We start from the raw sequence: 7,005 nt of genomic DNA on the forward strand, positions 1-7,005 counted from the left end.
GAAAGGAAGAAAAATAATGGAGTATTTGGGGGGCAGGGAGTCTTTGAAAAGCGAAACAGGAAGAGTAACGTTTCATTTGAAGACGTGTTCTTTCTGGGATCATGGCTTACTCTCTAGAAATAAATATTTCTTCCATTCAAAAGGCCTCCTTTTGTTTTGATCAATGGCAGTTGATTGGGAATCCAATGGCTATAGTTTGTATGCTTCTCTCACTGTTTGTGGACCCCTGGTTTGGTCTTGGTGCTCCATGCCTCTCCGAGTCTGCTGTCTGATCGTAGATAAAACACCGTTCTCTGGAACAGAAGAACTGTAGAATTGTAAGCAGCAGAGCCACGCTCAGAACTGTGTTCCCTGAGCTGTGCTAAATTCCTGCGTGCGAATTCAATGACAGGGGAGCCGATGTCCATTTTCTGTTATTACTGGGCAGAGAAGCTGCATTCTGGAAAGGTCTGGTCTCTTTCTTCATGAGTTTTGGTGGAGTGTGTTCTGTGCCTGCCTCAGCCAGTGTGAGTAGCCTGGGTCCTTGCCATGCAGCTCTCAGGGTTTCATAGAGCTTGAGACAGGATGTCATAAAGACTGGTGGACGTTTTGGGTGTGATCTAGTAATTACCCCTCCTTTCCTGGCTGAAGATTTGATTTAAGATTAATTTGGGAATGGCATGGTTAGTTTGCGTCATCTTAGGCTGCGAAGCTAAAATAGAAACTGGATAGACCACAGCTGACTCACTATGATAAACTCCTTGTCACTTAATGCTACTGATTTCGAGGATGGGTTTAATCAATAATTTTGTAAGGTACAAATGTCAGAGAGGTTTTTCTGTCTTGTTCTCTCTGCTGATGTGTGCGTCATGATTACACCTTTAAACACAGGGTATTTTAGGAGCCTGGTGTGCGTGACTTCGCTTTCTTATTCTCTCTCCTGCTCTCTCACACTTACATTTATCAAAATGTAATGACAGATATTGCTTAAATGATTTAAATGGATTTAGGATGTGGCTTGGGGTTTTTCTTCAGTGATAATAGCTTGTGCCGATGGGAAGAGATGAGCAGGGACGTTTGTCTGAGGTAATAGGTGGACCTGAGTCCTGGTGCTCACAGATGCTTGTCTGGTGAACTAAAGCTTCTACTCACAGTGGAAAGTCAGCTTCTGATCCTAATGGCTGGGAGCCAGAATCCATTTCAGGGGCCACTTCTGAGAGTTGCTTCTGCTGTGTGAGCTTAGAATGATGAGGTCAGGAGCATGGCCATGCAGCAGCTGAGGCAGAAACACCTCCCATCATGGGTTGGGAGGTCCCAGACACCGCCCATTTGGGTGGTAGAAAGAGGCAGTGCATGCAGTCTGGGGACACTGGTTGGAGTTTGGGGCTCAGCTACTCATAGCTGTGGATTGATTGGAAACAAATTCAGTGTCTCTGATCATACATTTGTGTGTGTGTGTGTGTGTGTGTGTGTGTGTGTGTGTGTGTAAGGAATATGGTGGTTGGGATATAGCTTATTTGGGAAAGTGCTTGCCTAGTTTGTGGAGGTCCTGCTTCAGACACTAGCACTGCAGACTCTGGGTGTGACAGTGCACGCCTGGAATCCCAACACCTGGGAGGTAGAGGCAGGGGGATGGGGAGTTCAAGATCATCATGGGCCACACATCAAGTCTGAGGCCAGCCTGGGATACATAGACCCTGATTCAAAAAGAAAGAGAAGAGAAAGCAAGGATGGAATGGAGGGAGGGAAAGAGAGAGGGTGGGGGGGCAGAGAATAAATGAGTATGGTAGCATCTATATGATGGAGGCTATTGCACAGATTAAATGTGCCTTAAAGCATTCAGGCATGAGTTTCAAACTGAAGGTTTGTCTTTGCCCTTCAAGAAGACTCTGTATGGCATGACCTATTTGAGGATGCCTAGGCAGTTTACCTGGAAGCCTTGCTTCATTCATTCATTCATTCATTCATTCATTCATTCATTCATTCTTCCACTGATCCCGTTATTTGTGCAACGCCAACAAAGAAGCATGTGTGTCACACCGGGCAGTTATTGATGCGTCAGATCCTGTCCTGCTCTTGACACTCTGGTGGGAATGACAGACACAAATCACAGCTGGAATCTAGTGTGCCCAAGCACTGCACTGGGAAGCATGCAGGCCTCCGGGAGCGTTTGGAGAGGAGCGGAGAAAGGAGAGACAGGGGTGACAAGGAGGAAGCCTGGTAAAGAGGAGGTGCTCGGACTGTGGTCTAAAGTGTGTGTGTGTGTGTGGGGGGGGCGTTGGGGATGCATCACCTGTAGGCATTTTGGCTGGGCTGAAGTGTTGAGCGGGGTGGAAACTATAGAGACAATTCTGACCTTGAGATAAGGAAGATGATGATCTGCCTGTGCCTTGCCGTTTCTTCTTGCCTCCCCAATGAGGTTCCAGGCTGCAAATGTTGATCCCCTGGACTTTCTTCACCAGAAATAGTATACTGGGGCATTCATCACATTTAGAAGTAGAGATTGCAATACCTTCTTCATCCACAGGAATATGTTGAATGGTAGCACAACGTAGTCAGACTAAAGTTATACCACTGCACTCTGTTTAAACATGTCAAATGTAGAAAAAGAGAACCAGGGCTTTTTTTCCCCCCTGACAACCAAGAGCACCATGTTTGCAGATGTAGCCGCCTGAATCTGACCGGAGCTTCGTGCGGGCTTTGCTTGTGTTTGAATTTGAATCTGAGTGTTTTGCTGGGTGAGGCTGTCCACACAGGGTTTCCATGGCACCCTCCTTCTCTGCCGTTGAACGTCTGGCTCCTGTCCCCACACTGATGTTACCTACTTGGCCCAGGGAGCCCCTGGACTCGGAAACCCTTTCTCCAGGCAGCAGAGGTCAGAGATCCTGTCATTGTTTCTGACTGATTCATCATCGGCCTGGTGTTAATTCACGCAGTCAGGCATGCTGGTTTCGAGGGACCGCCTCGATTCCACTAACCAAAGGCTTTTGAAGATCTCTCTTTTTTCGACCCCCCCTTCCTTTTCTTTTATCTTGCCCTCTCAGCACTTTACTTTGATAACACAATTAAAGCGAATCCCATATGTAAAAAGCATATGGGAGGCAGGGGCCATCAAAGTGCAGGGGTTATCCTTATGGAGCCAGGGTAGCGGGGGGGGGGGGGGGGGGGGAGGGGGGGGAGGGGGATGGGAAATAGACAAGCAAGGAGGTCGATTCTATTGGGTGGGTTGGATGCCCGGATGGGGCAGAGTCTAAACCGGAGCCAAAGAGGAGTACTTAGGCTGTGCTGGAGAGCAGGATAAAACTAGGAGTTAGACAAAGGCAGGTGCATTGTGGGCAGAGAAAATGAAAGCCAAGGCTCACACACTCAGCACCATGCATTTAGGCTCTCACAGGACTCAGGACACAGGTGGGGGCACCAAGGGAGAGACTCAGGCTGTGAGAGCTGAGGTGAGGAGGATCCTGCCCTCCCTGCCGATTTCCGGACATGTAGGGTGGTACTTGGCACCTCCTGGCAGCCTGCCAAATTGAGCCAGGCACCAAGTGCTGCCCTGGAGGAAGTCTGCATCTTTCCAAGTTTCACTCAGAGAAAAGAGTCCCAGGAGAGGAGAGGGGCTGAGTCAGTCCTGGCAGGAAAAGTGGAGTACACACAGAGCAAGCCCAAAATAGCTCCTGGGGGCTGACCAGAAGGAAATTAGATAACCGGTCTGCGTGGGCCATGCTCTTGGGAGGCCAGTAAAATGGTGAGAATGGGGTAGTGGTTCCTTCTAGAGGCCGGGGAGTGACTGTTACAGGGGGATATCTATGAGCACATGATCTCTAAAAATTCAAAATGCAAAACATTCTGCAGTGCATGCTAATCCATTGGTGGGTGGCAAGAAGATTATTGACATTGCTATTTGGAATATTGTCCTGCATCTTTGGAAATCACAAACTGGCAGCAGCTTTCTGGTCTGTCTTCCTGAGTGAGGAGAAATCCAGACATTCTCCTTGTGTCGCGGTCTCTTAGGTTGTGGTATCCAGTTAAGAAAACACCTCAGAAAGGGGTTTCTGTGGTCTTGGTCCCAGACCTTCTGTCTGTCTGGTTTGGATCCTTACGTGGCAGGCCACCTGTTTAAGAATTCCCAGGGCCAGATGCCACGTCAACATGTTCAGCGGCTCTCTCTCATCATTGTGTTCTTTTGGGAACCCGATTCAGGGAAATGATGATGCCAGCCATTCACACAGCCCCGAGACGCTCAGCGTCCCCTAGGGCAGCCCAGTGGCGGAGCCTCTTGTTTCCACTTCTTAAAGCCTTCCAGAAAGGAAGAGAGCCTTCCAGATCGATCAGGCAATGCTGTAGCCTCTACTAAGGCAAGATTTCGGCTTTGAGTAAACAGGAGAGAGGGTTTCACAAGCTTCTCGGAAACGCCTGGACCTCTCGCTTGTCATCTGCTACTAAACTTGGCCTTTTCATCTGCCTTGCGCCGGAGACAACGGCACCCGTGGCACACATTCCAGGATAGGTTTAGATAAACAACTGGGCTGCTGAGGACATTTACCTGATGTGGGCCCGGAAATCACCAAGGGGTGTAGGATGACTCAGGGCAAATTCAATTAAGGTGTTAAGAACAGAGAAAACTAGCTGTGCCTCTGGTACAGTTGTAACTTTCCTAATGCCGGAGAAGCTGCAGGGGCTGAGACCGTTTGGGTCCTCTGAGCTTTGCTTTTCCATGGTGCGGAGGCTGGCTCCGGTGTTTGGGTAACTGTATGGAATGCTTCGGGATCCCTGGTGAAAGCTGTAGAGGATCCCCGTCACCTCCTCCTAGGCAGGTAGAGTGAATCTTTCCAAAGCACGGCTGCCCACCTCTATCCAGCACGAGCTGCTTTCAGCATGGCATTCGGTCATAAGCCGGCTTTCCTTTGTCTAGTGTTTGGTCCCCAGAAGAGCTGATTCTCACTCACCTTTGTGTTGGGAAAAGAAGTGCCTGGCAGATACGTATTGGATGCTAAGCAACCATTCTACGGAGTGATGGTAACGGTCAAACATAAGCCGCATAGAAAGATGGACAGCAGGTTGGTGCAGGGCAGAGCACCTGTTTAAGAATTCCCAGGGTATGTCACTTTGGGCAAAGCATCAGTTTGACTTTGTGTTCCACTGACATGGTAACACTGCCTTCCTTCTAGATTTGGGGAGGAGTCAAGCGTTGCATTAGTTATGAGAGTGCTTCTCCAGTTGGGATGTTCCCTGCTTAGAGCAAAACAGCTACTGTATCCAGGAGCTGGGCCAGCCATGGTCCTGTGTGGGTTCCCACATTCTTTCTGGTAGACCTTGAGCAAGGTGATTGCTTAGCCTGTTGTGAACTTTCTTCTCCAAGGAAACCGTCCGTCCTATTTCTCAGAGCCACTGTGAGGATCCGAGAGGCAACATGCATGAATATGGTTTCTAGTGCAGTCATGTCTGTGGACTGGTGCCATGATCCTAGTAGCCAAAGAAGGAATGGACTTACTTAGATTTCTTCTTATGCCTGTGTTCTGGGTTGCCTTTTTCCATGCTCAGACCACCAACCCCTGAGCATATGTACATGCATGTTGTAGAGGGGGGTGTCAGAAGTTATGTTCCCAACCCTCGATAAGCAATAACACACTCTCTCTCTCTCTCTCTATCTCTCTGATTCTCAGCAGTTTCTGAGAAGATGGGATGGGATGGAGAGGAGGAAAGGAGCGCCTGTCCTGAAATCCATCCAGGTTTCCAAACAGACGCACATTCTTCTGGCACATCTGCAGCCACGTTGGTCCCAGGGAACGTATGTCGTTCTTAAATTCACGATAAAGTTGTACAGCACACCAGTTCAAGTTCAAGTTCTGACCCAGGCACTGAAAGTAAAGCCTTTAAAGGAGGGTTATGACCTGGAAGTCGGAAGCAGTCGGGGAAATAGTAGGGAGCCCACGTTTAGATCTAGGCATAGAGCAGGACTTTCTGAATAGGGCTCCAGTTGTTAAGGGAGTAAGGCCCCAAACTGAGATCTCATGGAATTAAAAGGCCTTTGTAAAGGCAAAGGAAGTGGTCGGTCAAATGAGGAGACAGCGTGCAGAAGGGAGAGAAAGCCTTTGCCAGCTACGTATCTGATAGACCGTTCCTAACTAGACTACATGATAAACTAAACATCAAGAAAACACAATGCTCAGTCAGAAATGGGCCGTGACATTCATCAGAGTGCTCAAAAGAAGAACTACAGATGCTTACTTTAAAAAGTGTTCAATAGCCTTAGCCATCAGGAAAATAAACCTGGAAGCCGTTTGAGACCCTTGCACTCCGGTCAGAAGGGCCGCTCTACATTGTTTTTCCTGATACTAGGTCTTTTGGATTATAACCCCCCTCCTCCCGTGGTGGGGGGAAGAACAGCTTTAGGGTGTCCAGTGGAAGCTAGGGAGGGCAGCAGAAGTCACCTCTGAGGAAATCCTACCCTTGTGGGACGGTTTATTTGCCCGATGAGGAACAAGACTTAGAAATATTTGTGGAGAATTCCCAGGAAGCCTGAGGCCCAGGGAATTGAGTTCTTGGCTATAGTGATAATCAAATTCCTCCACTCAAGGCTCTGTCTGGGCCATACCAGACACTAGGGCCTCAAGAGACCCTGTGAGCTCTTAGCATGACCCCATAGTCTAGGGGGGGCTTCTGCAGGTACTGAAGTTCAAGGTTAGAACCATTGCTTGCAGTTGATTATTGACAATACATAAACATGACATTTTCTTGGACTTTATAAACCTACCCTTACTTGGTTAGCAAAATTTACTTAGAAATGACATTTCCAGGAGGGGCTCTGAGGCCATTGCACTTTCTAGTGCCCACTCTGGGACTGTAGGGACTTGAAGAGTTGGCACTGGGTGGGGGCAGGGGCAGGAGGAAAGCCGGAAGCTAATTTTCAGAAGTGAGGGTGGTGGGGTGTGAAGGAGACTGTGATCCTCCTGAGCCAAGTGCTGGAAGTGTCTCTTGAGACTTCCCGTTGATGCTTCCCCAAGGTCACAAAGCTCGTAAGAGACAGAG

The sequence above is a fragment of the Peromyscus maniculatus genome, chromosome 9 (genome assembly GCF_049852395.1).
Source record: "Peromyscus maniculatus bairdii isolate BWxNUB_F1_BW_parent chromosome 9, HU_Pman_BW_mat_3.1, whole genome shotgun sequence".
NCBI classification, from domain to species: Eukaryota; Metazoa; Chordata; class Mammalia; order Rodentia; family Cricetidae; genus Peromyscus; species Peromyscus maniculatus.